At 41.8% G+C, this 13939-nt stretch overlaps 1 long non-coding RNA gene across 1 annotated transcript; it reads right to left on the bottom strand.

Moving 5' to 3' along the window:
* Window positions 1–10367: 10367 nt before the first annotated feature.
* On the bottom strand, window positions 10368–13362 carry LOC146679820 (uncharacterized). The gene is made up of 7 exons (XR_014918609.1): window positions 13114–13362; window positions 12598–12637; window positions 12406–12452; window positions 12049–12093; window positions 11186–11215; window positions 10664–10732; window positions 10368–10457 (listed from the first exon to the last, which is right to left on the bottom strand). It is a non-coding gene; the product is annotated as an uncharacterized LOC146679820 (long non-coding RNA).
* Window positions 13363–13939: the final 577 nt, after the last annotated feature.

The following is a 13939-nucleotide window of genomic DNA, read 5'->3' as shown; positions in this document are numbered from 1 at the left end:
GACATGATAGCGGGGCTGGCGGGAGGAGAAAAATACACCAAGTTAGATATGAGTCACGCATATCAACAGGTTGTACTTGATGAGGAATCTAGAAAGTATGTCACAGTGAACACACACAAGGGTTTGTTTACATACACCAGGTTGCCATTTGGCGTGAGTTCAAGTCCTGCCATTTTTCAGCGCACCATGGAGAGTGTGTTGCAAGGTCTGACCAATGTCGCAGTGTATCTGGATGACATCATCCTGACGGGAAAGAATGACAAAGAACATCTTCAAACACTGGCTGGAGTGCTGCAGCGCTTGGAGGAGGCGGGCCTGCGCTTAAAAAGGAGCAAATGTCAATTCATGGAGAAGGAAGTGACATTTTTAGGACATCGGGTGGATAAGACCGGTTTACATCCAGTGCCGGCAAAAGTGAAAGCAGTGCAGGAGGCGCCACCCCCAAAATCAGTGACAGAGCTCAAAGCTTATTTGGGGTTGTTGAACTTCTATAATAAGTTCTTGCCAAACTTGTCCACACTGTTGGCCCCACTGCACAAGCTTCTGAGAAAGGGGGAACCATGGTGTTGGGGACCAGCACAGGAGAAGGTTTTCGGCAAATCAAAGGAACTGTTGCAGTCAAGCAGTGTATTGGTACACTATGATGAGCAAAAGGATTTAATTCTTTCTTGCGATGCGTCCCCCTATGGAGTGGGAGCAGTACTAGCTCACCGCATGCCAGATGGTCAGGAAAAACCCATTGGGTTTGCATCGCGTACCCTGAATGCAGCAGAAAAGAACTACTCACAGCTGGATAAAGAAGGATTGGCTGTGATATTTGGTGTACAGTATTTTCATAAGTACCTGTACGGCAGGAAGTTCATGATTATCACGGATCATAAGCCATTGATAAGTTTGTTCCATGAGTTGAAGGCCGTCCCTCAGATGGCGTCACAGAGGATCATGCGATGGGCAGTGTTATTAAGAGCCTATGAGTATGTCATTAAATACAGAGAAGGCAAAAATAACAGTAATGCTGATGGTCTGAGTCGTCTCCCTCTTCCAGAGAACCTCCCTAAAGAGGTGGCAGCTGAGGACCAAGTGTTGATGGTAGATCAGGACCAGGAGGGCGTGATGACATCTGAGCAGCTGCAAAGATGGACAACCAAAGATCCCATACTCTCCAGAGTGCGTGAGTATGCTATGAGAGGATGGCCCACTACGCAGCATCCTAATTTTCAGCCCTACAGACAGAGACAACAGGAGCTGAGTGTGCAGGATGGGTGTGTGCTGTGGGGGGCGAGGGTGGTGATACCAGAACGAGGTCGACGCCCCCTTTTGGAACAGCTACATCAGTCACACCCAGGAATGAGCCGCATGAAGGGCCTGGCCAGAAGCTACATGTGGTGGCCGCATATGGAGAATGACATTGAAGACAAGGTGAGGTCCTGCAGTACATGTCAAGAACATAGACACAGGCCACAAGAGGCACCGCTACACCCCTGGGAGTGGCCAGAAAAGCCCTGGAGAAGGATACATATCGATTATGCGGGCCCGTTTTTGGGTAAAATGTTCTTAGTAATAGTGGACGCCCACTCCAAATGGTTAGATGTGTATACAGTTCCATCCGCTACAGCAGCTGCAACCATAGACTGCCTGAGAAATTGTTTCAGCACGCACGGCCTTCCAGAGATGGTGGTCTCAGATAATGCCCAGTGTTTTGTAAGTGCACAAACTAAAGAGTTCATGGCAAAGAACGGAATCACTCACGTCACCTCCGCTCCATATCACCCCGCCTCCAATGGGTCAGCAGAAAGAGCAGTGCAAACGTTCAAAGAACTCATGAAAAAGAGTACTGGAGACACACTGGCAACCAAGTTAAACAGGGCTCTGTTTAGTTACAGAATCACACCACAGTCCACAACAGGGAAGTCTCCCGCTGAGTTGATGATGGGCCGGAAGTTGAGGTGTACTCTTGATCTCATACACCCTGACTTGAAACAAAAAGTGACAGCAAAACAAGATAGCCAAAGACGGTATCATGATAGACATGCCAAGGAACGCATGTTTGTTATTGGAGACACAGTATATACCAGAAACTATGGCAGAGGACCCAAATGGATACCAGGACTTATACAGGAGATGACGGGGCCTGTTTCCTACTTGGTGATGCTGGGCAATGGGACAGTGGTGAGGCGTCACGTCGATCAGCTGTTTGCCCGCCTGGAGCCGTGCCTGGCAGCAGGAATGCCTGAAGGCCACCCAGGCGAGCCCCCAAAGGCAGCCCCAAACATCAGCGCTGAGACAGGAGACGAGGATGAGAGACACATAGAGGTGCAAGTTACACCAGTGGTGAAGCCACATATGGAGAGTAGTGATTCGTTGGAATCACCTGCCACTGGGTTACGGCGATCGCAAAGGACCAAGAGAAAGCCGGAGCACCTGAGAGACTTTGTGCCGTGATTACGGTGAACTGTTATAGGTTAACCTAAGACTGTTGGACTAAAGGTTCACTATTCCGGAGTGAAATTTCAATAAAGGCTGGGGACGGGGTTGTTGCATTTTTTTTATAAAGGTGAAGTTTTTGGTTATGGGTATTTTCTGTAGTGATTAAAACTACAGAGTAGTTCCAGTTTAAGGGGGGAGGAATGTTATGTTGTGGCAAGGATTTGTCCACCAGGGGGCAACAGTGGTTGGGGAGCTTTCAGTCTGTGGGGGCGCATGCCCCGGTTCTCTTAATAAAGAAGCAACTGTGAGCTAAACATGGTCTCCGTGGTTCCTTGGTCTTAGGATATCACAGTTCCCTCCAGTAATTTACTGGCAAAATCACTATTTAGTGCATCATGAAACACAGCTTGTTTAATCAACCCATGAATGCCTCTGTTAGCTACACAGAGTTGCTCAGAGTGCTTGTGTTACACTAGCTAATCTACTCAGTCACTTTAACAGAACTATTAACATTCACATCTCACAGAACTGATTTGATTGGAGCATTACAACACGTTTGCACAGAGCATAGGAGCGCACTGACTCTGCTTCACGAGCGCTCCACCTAACGAGCGGGCTCGCGGTGCGGTCGCGCGGGACACTCCTCTGGTTTTCTCCCGTGTTTACATATAAATAACTTTGGCGGACCGCCTTAACTCTCCCATTCACATTAACGTGGGTAACCATGGTGACAATAAACAACATTTTCGGTGCGAGCACCGTGTACCGACCTGTAAAAGCAGGTGAAGAGCAGAGTAAGGAAGACACGATGCGTCTCTGCTTTCCTCCAGAACGTGTCTGAGGAAGCAGCGGAAGGTGGGCTCCACTTACTGCTCCCCGAAACCCCGGAGCAAGCACCAAAGTTCCGCCCTCACTGCTTTCTAACATAAAATGAATCCCTGTTACATGGATTTTCTATCCTCTTAAAGAAACTGAAAATAAATACATATAGCAATGAAAAATGTCCCGTTACATGAGTGTTTTACACAAAATAATATTAATGTGGTCATTCCCTCACAGGGGTGCCACAACTACACTGCTGTTTTGACAGAGACACAGTGTGTTTATCTAACTTGGCTGAAGCCAAAGTTCTCCAGACAAATTCAGTCTGTTTCTGCCAAGTGTGAACTCACTGGATGAGCGCCAGATACACAGAATCAAAAAGGGATAAATTACTTTTCTTATGTCATGTTCCCGTCACAAACTGGCTCAAGGAGAGGGGAAGCAGGAGTCCACAGATGAAATGTTCCTATAAATAAAGTGGAATTTATTCAAACTTTACCAAAACTTCAACACATCAAATACAAGCAGTTCAGCAGGGAGTGGATGTGTGTTGCATGTGCCAGGTGGATGCAGAGAGAGGCCAGGGCCACGTTCAAACCTGAACACGCTGCACAGTGTTTTGTTCCATTTGTTAGGGATGAATGAAATGCTTCCTTGAAAGGATGTGTGCAGTCACCAGTGGGCGTGGAAGCATGTGCGCCCTCATTTGGTGGGTGTGCAAGAAAAGTCATCCTGTCACACAGCAATGCCTACATAAATCACACCACTCTGCTTAAAATAATAATGTTTAGTGAAGCAGGTGAAGCAAAGGGCTGCTTTTAATAGGCTGGGAGACCCAGGTGTGCTGCTTTAGCTGCTGAGCCTCTTATGACAGAACAGCGGAGAGTGGTAAGAAGGGAGGAGGGGGTCTGGCTGTGTTTGTGAACGATAGATGGTGTAACTCTGGGCATTTCTCTATCAAAGAGACGCTATGCTGTAAGGACATTGAGCTGCTAGCGGTTAGCATGAGACCGTACTATCTACCACGAGAGTTTACACACGTGATTATGATAGCTGTGTATGTCCCGCCCTCTGCTAACGCTGCAGCAGCCTGTGAGGTCCTGCACACTGTAACCAGCAGACTCCAAACACAGCACCCTAGGGCCTTATCCTGACCTCTGGTGGCTTTAAAGATGATGTAACCATTTAATTATGGTTACATAATTAATTATGTAATTAATTATGCAAAATGCAAAACGCTCAGCTGTGTCTCCAATCAAAGCTCTGTAACTTCAGAGGTGATGTTCATATGTTGACTAATGGTTTTCTTTCATTTTTGATGTACTGCAGAATATTTGTATAAAATCCAGGCCAGGAAAATCTCCTTCATGTGTTTCTGTGTTTTGTCTTCAGCTACGTTGACACAAAGGCCTCTGCTGTGACGCTCACACCTTTGATAAAGTCTGGAGAGTGTCAGCTTCCTGTTTATAGATACAAAAATATGTAATGTTGTGAACTCTGGCCGCAGCGGCGCAAGAAAAAGGAGAATTACGGGAAGCACTCACAACAGGTAAAATCAAAATAACAAAGTAAAGTAGGATAAAATAAAAACCAACAAAAGAACAACACAATATACTTCCCCGTACTGTTACTGCTAACCTCTGTTAACCTAGTAACTCTTACCTTCTAACTGACAGCTGCTCAATAAACGAGCTCCATAAACGCTCCATATTCACCTTTACATGGAATATAAAGGGAAAAGAAGAAACACAGTGCTGTGTCAGCGTTAGACATATAGATATATCCTTGCTTTTAATACATTTGAAGGTGGGTGGGAGAGGTGCTTCTCCGCGTAGTCTACGGTCTCTTTGGGATCGCTAAAGCTTTTCCTCACATCACCATGGGTCACTAACAGCTTTGCAGGGTATAGCAGTCTGTACCTGACGCCGGTCATCCCACGTAGTCTTCCTCTCATATTTGCAAATGCGGCTCTGCGTTTCCAACAGAGGGAGGGAAATCTGGGAGGATGTTTATTTTAAAAACCCTTATACATCAGGTTCTTGTTCTCTGCAGCTTTCAGCAGAATTTCCTCACCAATGTGGTAGTAGTGCAATCTCAAGATGATGGGCCGAGGAAGATGACTTTGTTTGGGACGCTGGCGATTCGCTCTATGTGCTCGATCGATGAGTGGCTTCTCCTCGAGAGATAGCGCCTCCGCCAACAGGTGTGAACCAACTCAGTCATCTTGGGTCCCTCTGTGCCTTCTGGTATTCCTGCAGTTCTTAAATGATTCCTCCTGGAGTGCCTCAAGAGCTCCACATCTCTCATCTAACTTCTTTACCTCCGCAGACAAACGCTCCACAGTGGCCTGGAGAGTGGCGATGGTGTCAGAGTGGTTCGAGGCACAGTCCTGCAGTTCAGTCAAAGTGTTATCATGCCTGGCCACGTCGCTTTTTATGTCCGAAATTGAGGGCTGGATGCTCTGGTTCAAGGATGATATCTCGCCTCCTATGGTGGTAGAAATCTCTAATATGCAAGTGTCCAGTGCTAGTTAGTTAGTTCTAGTTCTAGTGGTTAGTGGGGCTTTATTTGATGATTCTAGTGTGTGTTACATTGTTGTCATATTGTTGAGTCGCAGAGCTGTACAGTGTTATAGTTTCTGTAGAGTCTGGTATAAGGAACTCAGATCCCTCTGTGAATAATGTTCACTGAAACTGATCTGTAGTTAATGAACTAGTCAGGATTTACACTAGAGAATGTTTCTGCCATTACATGGCCTGTATTTGTAGAGCGCTTTACTCGTCCCTAAGGACCCCAAAGTGCTTTTTTGCCCAAGGACACAACGACCGAGACTGTCCAAGCCGGGGCTCGAACCGGCAACCTTCCGACCCCAAAGTGCTTTACACATCCAGCTGCTGACATAATGTGGATCCAAGATCCATAACTGGCCTACCTGGGGCTGAAAGTCTCCATAAATGCAGGCGTTTCGGCGGCTACACCGGCTTCCACGAGTGTGACGCTTATTTTGAGAAAATAATAGAATATAAATGTATTTTTATATTTCAATATCACAATAATCTTCCAATGTAGAACTACAAGTTAAAAAAGAAGTAACATAAATCAAATCCACTTCAGCTAAATACTTCTCATTTATTTCCATCTTACATGCTGTGACTGCAGCCATTCCCACATCTCTGTGAATGGGACTCATGGACATGGATCAGTGGTTGTTGATCAATGGTCCTGAGAATCTGCATAATTAAGATGAAGGAACGGAGCTCCCAGCCCATCGTTCCTGCAGCTGCTTTCAGTCTTTATGCAAATGTCCTGTTTGTAAGACTGAAACCTGCAGCTGAGACTGAAGACGTCACCTGATGATGACGACACGTTTCTCCCACAAAACGCTGCGTCCAGATGAACAGAAGCAACAGACTCACTTTCCTGGATGATTGAGATGCATCAAGACTTCATTGTGTGTTACTTCTCATTCAGCACAGACACATTATTCCTGTTAGGTCATGTCAGCTGTCACTCAGTACAAGCACAACTGTGAACAACACAAACTTCTCTTCAATGTGTCACAGAAACACTAAGTGTGAGAGCCTGTATGACACACAGGACAGACTGTAAGCTCTGCTGGCTGCACAGCACTTTGTAGCAGTTTTCCAACATGTCCTCCACCCGTGATGTCAGTGGTGGGACCCCAGTCACAGCACTCAGCACCACCTCCTTTAAATGGATTTTATAGCAGTTCCTCCCGTTACTCGGTGCAACGCTTCTTAAATGTGTTTTTGCAGGATAAAACACAGCAGGTGGTGTAGAGAGGACGTCAGCTGACGGAGCAGAGGGAGGCAGACTGTGGATAAATGACAGAGTGAGAGGAGAGCAACCATGACAGAAGCACAGGTGTGGCAGATAGAAGTGGCTTTATAGACACTTATTGTCAGTCCTCGTGCATGCTGTGGAAATAAGTGTCTGTGTCATGAGGTGACATGTGAGCTTATCTTTGGTCAATAAAGCTGAACGACCAGTTTTCACTTTGCTTGTTACGCTTGTTTAGTGACGTCTGGGTTTCTGTGGAGCCCGAATTTTGATGAGTTCTGGTGAAATCATCTGAGATCATCTGAGCATCGGTGAAGAGTCAGCAGAGAAAGTGTGGGACAGAAGTTTGCTTTGGACACATGGACTGAAATCAAAAAGTAACAAACAGGATTTCCAATGGGCAGTATGGAGAAGTGAAAGTACACAAAGGCTGTGCTGGAACACGTGTGTTACACTTTTTGACAGCTGAGAACAAAACACAATATTTTGCATCATCTCTGCAGTGTCTCTTCTTTCCTCTGCTGTTGTGCTTTTAGCTCCAAACTGTTTCAAATGGTTTGTCAGCAAGCTGACCTCTGACCTCTGCAGTACTAACTCCTGACCCGTACAAAGAGCGGGCGTTTCTGACCTTTGACCTGCAGCTGTATGTCTCTCAGTCTCAGTTCTTCTCTCCGTCACTGATGGAGCAGGTGTAGTTGCTGCTGACAGTCAGTCGTTTGTTTTCTCAGAGTGAGGCTGAAGTCTGAACTGTTCAGAGCATCAGGTCTCATCAACGTGCGCTGCTGTAACGCCGCTTTGTCCTCTGAGATCACCAGGTATGAAACCTGAGTGCTGACAGAGCAGCATGTTCCCCCTCATTCACCTCCACCACCACAGCCAAGGCATGCTGGGAAACTGAGGACACACAGACGGAGAACTGAAGTGTCTGCTGTGTGTTCATCTCAGAGTCCTCACAGGTGACACATTAGCTCCAGAACACCAAGCCAGGTGTTTGAAGCCTGACAGGGATTCTTCCCATCCAGAGGGAGGATTTAGCTGCACAACAATGAACATTAGTGTGTAGTTTAGAAACACAGACTGTGCCTGCACTGCATCTAGTGAAGAAAAGTGTTACTGCGAGAGAACCAGGCTCCTTTAAAGCAGCTGATATTAAGGTTGAAAAATCAACAATAAGCTGATGTAATCAACGTTTCACAAAATGGTCAGCAGCTAAAATCTGGAGCCGTTCTTTGCTGGTAATTAACAGTTTGTTCTTGTTAGCTAATTATGTCATTAAAGGTAGCAGCAGAAGCCTTGTGTTGAAAGCCCATTCACTCACACATTCACACAGTATGTGTGTGTCTGTGTTACACTGTGGACATCCCTTCTGTTGGAGCGCCATCTTGTGGCAGGTTTAAGAAATGTTCTTCTTGTAAATCCAAACTGATGGACCTCCATAGCAGACTGTGGAGGCTTTCAGTGACATGAAGACTTGATTTATACTGTCATATTCTCCTGTTACACAAAGCACAGCACGCTGAACATGGATGAACTGAAACTCCCAGCATCTGACTGAGGAAAAGCACAAATCATTCTCACACTGACTCCTGCTTGATTTTAGATTTGCTTTCAAATCCTCACACTTTCATATGAAGCACTAAATGGGCTCCAGACTGTTTATCTCAGCTTCCTGTCAAACACACTGCTGCTCACACCGAGGCTCAGTTTATTCCTCCAGCCTGGCTTAACCTGCTGTCTGTTAAAAACAGTCCCACACTCCTCTGTTTAATCCTTCTGATCAGACTCTTTGATTTTGTATTGTTTTTACCTGAAGTTGTGTTTTTGACATGGTTCTGTCTGTGAAATAAAGCTCACACACACACTGCTACAGTCCTTCATACACTTAGAAACGAAGCTGCTCCTTTCCTCAGTGCTGACACATAAAGAAGAGTTGGTTTTATATCCAACACGTCTCTGTTCCAGAAAACAGCTTCAGCAGCCTCTGAGTCTGAACTTGGAGTTGGTTATAAGCCACAGGCCTGTGTGCACAGCAATGAGGAAATATAATGCAGTAAGTGAAACATGGATGTGTGGAACAGATTATCCCAAAGGTTGATTCTGTTCATCTGGACGTTCTCAGTGAAACATTTGGTCTCTCGGTCAGGTGACTCCTTTAGTCTCAGCTGACTGCAGGTTTCCAAACCTTTGTCACTGGATCACTCACTTCATCTCCAACGTGTCCCTGACACAGACAGCTGGAGCCGTTACAGCAAAATCATTGATCATCGTTTTTAGAACATTAGCTGGTGTTGGTGGGCAGGCTAGCAGTGCTAATTGTTAGCACTAGTTCTGCTGCTCTCCCTTTGTCTCTGTTATTGTTGGTCTTTAGTGAACAATAGAAAGTGTCTTCATGAGACTGTTGCCTAATGTTCAAATGTAGATAACACCACCTGCACCAACCTGTTACACAGCACAACCCTCTGGTGTAGCTTTGCCCATACGGTAAAAAAATATATTTTAAAATACATTTTAAAATATATTTATATATTTAAAATGTATTTTAGCACATATATTTTTTGGCCATTTTTTGTATATTTTGAAATATATTAATAAAATATATTTCAAAATACAATTTAAATGTATTTAAAATCATTCAAAAAAATATAAATTTAACCCTTCATATATTTCTAAGAAAACACATTCACATGTAACATCTGAAAGAAATCTTTATTTGATGTTTAAAACATACATATAGCATATCAATCAAGCAAGGAATATTCATTTTATAAGTTTATTCTCATTACATACTTAAACATTCTAAAAGAAACACACACACATATACATATATGTGTGTGTATATATATATATATATATACACACAGTCTCAGTTCCCCCAGCTTTCACTGCAATCCTCAAAGCCCTTCTGGACACGCTGGGAAACCCCTTCCTTACCCCCACTGTAACAAACAAAAGTCACAGTTCTATTACTGTTATCAGAGTTAAAATAAAAATGTGATTTATGTTAGCTGGCTTCATTTAGCAAACAGATATTTCTGTTTATACAGATACAGATATTAATACAGATATATTTTACGCATAATTTACCTCCTTTTTTTTTCCTAGATGGGAAGTCTATCCAGTTCACATTACAGTAATGCTAACACCCCTTTTGGTCGTCTCTCCTTACCTTCCAGCATTCATAAATCTGTTGACCTTCTTTGTCTGAGACCAACCACTACAATGCATCATCACCTATTTGTATTGGTAACTTACTTTACAACCTATTTTAATGGTTGCAAAGTAAGTTACTTGTGCTGTATGCAATTTTGGATACACAGAAAGTCTTCACTTACTATATATGGCTGTCATAGTGTCCTTATCAAGGGCAGTTCTTCACTCTGCGCCGATGTCCGTTTTGCTCTGTCCTCCTATAAAAAGCATGAACATTTGAGTGTTTGACTAGTTTTAGATTTCCAAAAATTTGATATTTGTACAACTAAACATTTGAACTACAATATATGCTATTGAGCGATACTTTTATGGGTAATTTTTGGTAAAGAAACTGGTGACAGAGTTGTAGGCTTTTTAAAGTACTATTAGCTAACCATTTGAACTGACTTTCAAAGCTGATTACCTTTTAAATTGCTGTGGATCAAAACCTCCAGTGGGAAGGCGGCCATTAGAAGAACACGCACCATTGAACCTGAAAATAACAAAAACAAACAAAAAACAGAACAATATATAAGAGTCCGGTAGGGTAATAAATCTCTTCTGAAGCAATATAGTTATTTTGGGTGAAAAACAAAACATTCCTCTAAAATATATATACTGACATCAGCAATCAACATCATGATTGTAATTATTTCCTTTTTAGTACATCTACTGCTGTTTGCATGTGTCAAGCACTACGACTGTATCTATGCATATAAATTCACCATATATATCCAGCAAAAATGTTTTGTTATAGGAAAACAAACAAAGGCATTCAATCAGAGGTGAGAAATTAATTGGGAATATGAATTATAGGTGAACTATTCTTTACCTACTAGCAATCAAGCTTCTTTAACCAAGAAGCTTGAAATATTTGAATGTAAAATAAAATAAATAAATAAATAATAATAAAAATAACATGATGTAATTAAAATGCACAACTTACATTAAGGAAATCTGCATTTGTATCCACAGGCTAAAAGTAAAACAGTAAATGTGTTAGTGATAGTACAGGTATTTGTAAAAAAAAAAAAAAGAGGCAGTAACTGTGACGCTTCTAGTGGGATGCTAAATGCAGAGATTTATATTTACAGTATAATACTGCATGTACGGGTAGCTGTGTTGTGAACTGTAACTGAATATTAGAGAATCTCAGAGAAATTAAATGTATTTATTTTTTGAATTTATCAATCATAAAACCGTCTGTTTTGAAGGCCTGTTACGATAACGACTTTTTGTTGGTCGGTATATTGCCCCATAAACAATTGCGACAAGTTATGTCATTGTCATTTTAAGACCATTTTATGTATGTATAATCATAATATAACACCATAATAATGCAAGATCTACACACTTTCGATTGACAAACCAACATCTAATTCTTAAAGTATTTAGATCATTGAAATTAGGAATCAAAATATTAGATACCTTAAAAACTTGAATAAATAGTAAGTTTTCTAACAAATAGAAAACAATGTTATTTAATGTTATTGTTTTGTTATCATTATATTTTATTTTTGTAAATATAATGGCACATAAATTACATCATCAACAATTATTGAGGTCATGTACATGTATTGTGTGTTAAGTCGATATATCGATTATTGTGATAGGCCTACTGTTTTGGTATCATAACGAGCTTGTCAAACATGCATGACCACTAAACAATGTCTAAGCAGTAGTATTGGTCTGAATGACAACAAACATAACTAGTGTTTTGGAAAACCTGTTAGAAAACAGTTATTTCAATAATTATGATTAGCATGTGACACAGACACCGCATAAAAAACCACAACAACAAATACTTACTTTAGGAGGATGGGGGAGGGCAGCATGAGGTTGAGACTTTGACATCTGTAAGAAACAAATTCATGTATTACAAACAAGTCACTTAAAAATACATTAATGTGGCAGACTGTTCCCTGTTCAGATGCAGTGTATAAGTACAATCAGGGCTGTCACAACAATGGGGTGGGGCCAAGTGGCTGCAACCCTAGGTACAATGTGCAGGTATATATAATTACATATAATATATGTGAATAAAGCAAGAATCTGTTTAGGTTAGTCACTGTGCTGACTGATGCTTGCTAGGTTTATATGATTGCAAACTGCACAAAAACAACAACAGCAACAACATTAATGACAATGACAAACAAAATTACTTACATTTATGTAAATCTCACATTAGGAAGATCTGCATTCGATTTCATGGGCTGAAATAAATAGGCAGAAACATTACTGCTAAAAAAATAAAAAACAAAAACTCTAAAAAGCCTAAAAATGACTTAAAAAGCAAGGAAATGTGGAACATTGTAATTAGCGAACATTAATAAAGCATAACTGTTCTTTGTTTCTAACCTTGGTAAGTACTCTGTAGCCAGAAGGAGAGGTAGGATTTCTGTGAAAGCCAAATTAAATGTGAATAGGCTTTGATAGTTATTGAGAAGGCAGAATAATAAGAAAAGGCAAAAGTACATCACAATATAATTAATTAAGTTACATATTTTGATTACCAAATTATGGAAGCGTGGAGCTGCCACCCAGGCAAAAGAAAAATAGAGCTGTATCACGTTATGACGTGAAATGTTTATTGTTCTAACATTATGCTTTTCATGTTTGTATAATATAATATCACGTTATTATAATATACATAATTGTCACGTTCGCACAATATTGTACGGACGTGATAATTATGTACATTTTTCGTACAATGTTGTTCAAACATGTTGTTCAAACATGATAGTATATTGTTAGAACGATAAACTTTTCACGTTATAACGTGATATACTTATATTTCTCTTTTGCCTGGGTGGCAGCTCTACGCTTCCGTTCCAAATAAGCGAGAATAAAGTAATATTATATGGGAAAAGGCACCTGCTAGCTTGATGATGGAGGCTTCTTAGACTGGCCACCCGCCTTGGCTTCTTGTCGCCACTCCATGAAATAAAGGTCCGTTTCCTCCATGCCGGCTAATTATTCATCCTCATTAAAATCTCGTATATGTTCAGTTGGCAGAATTGAGAATTTTACATCTTCCAACCACTTAATTAACGCGAACATAATCGGCTTGTTTCTTCCCGTCTCCTGTATCCGGCCGTTCCTCTCGCTGTCAGATTTCGCGCCTCAGAGATGTCGTTATTTTTCAAAAAAAAAAAAAAAGAAGAAAGAAAGAAAGAAACAGCAACAACTACTAAAGAGAGTTTTTGCACGTTCATTGCACATTTGTGGGAATGTTTAAATATTTAATTTTTATTAATTACTTTTCATTATATCTTTATTTTTTAAACCACCGTGGCAATGCGCATGCGCATACACTCCTGCACGCAAAGGGCTTTGGAGTTGACGTAATGTCGCAATGCATTGTGGGAGCGCAGCACCATCTTGGCAGGTCACGAATCAAAACAAGATTGCTACGAACCATTCTGAAACGTAGCTCAAAAGAAAATGACGGTATAGAGACAGATTCTGTCCAGATGCAAAGAGACGGTACTTGATTGTTGAAATGTGGACCCGTATGAAATATAGCCGTGGAGTAGAAACCCTGAAGACCAAACCGCTATTGACTTAGCATGATCTACTCTCATACCTTGTCTGTGGAGTCAGAGCATACACGGCGCACCAATTTCGCAATTATAAATCTCTGGAGGCGCACATCCAATTCACCAAGGACTGGGTACAAGATTTGGCTATTTTTAAGCCT

The sequence above is a fragment of the Copadichromis virginalis genome, unplaced genomic scaffold, assembly GCF_057382275.1.
Source record: "Copadichromis virginalis isolate Kocher_CV1m ecotype Utaka unplaced genomic scaffold, C_Virginalis_male_GT1.1 unmapped_scaffold_1, whole genome shotgun sequence".
In the NCBI taxonomy this organism is placed as follows: Eukaryota; Metazoa; Chordata; class Actinopteri; order Cichliformes; family Cichlidae; genus Copadichromis; species Copadichromis virginalis.
Note: the sequence above shows the minus strand (reverse complement) of the source record. Positions and strands in the feature narration are given on the sequence as shown.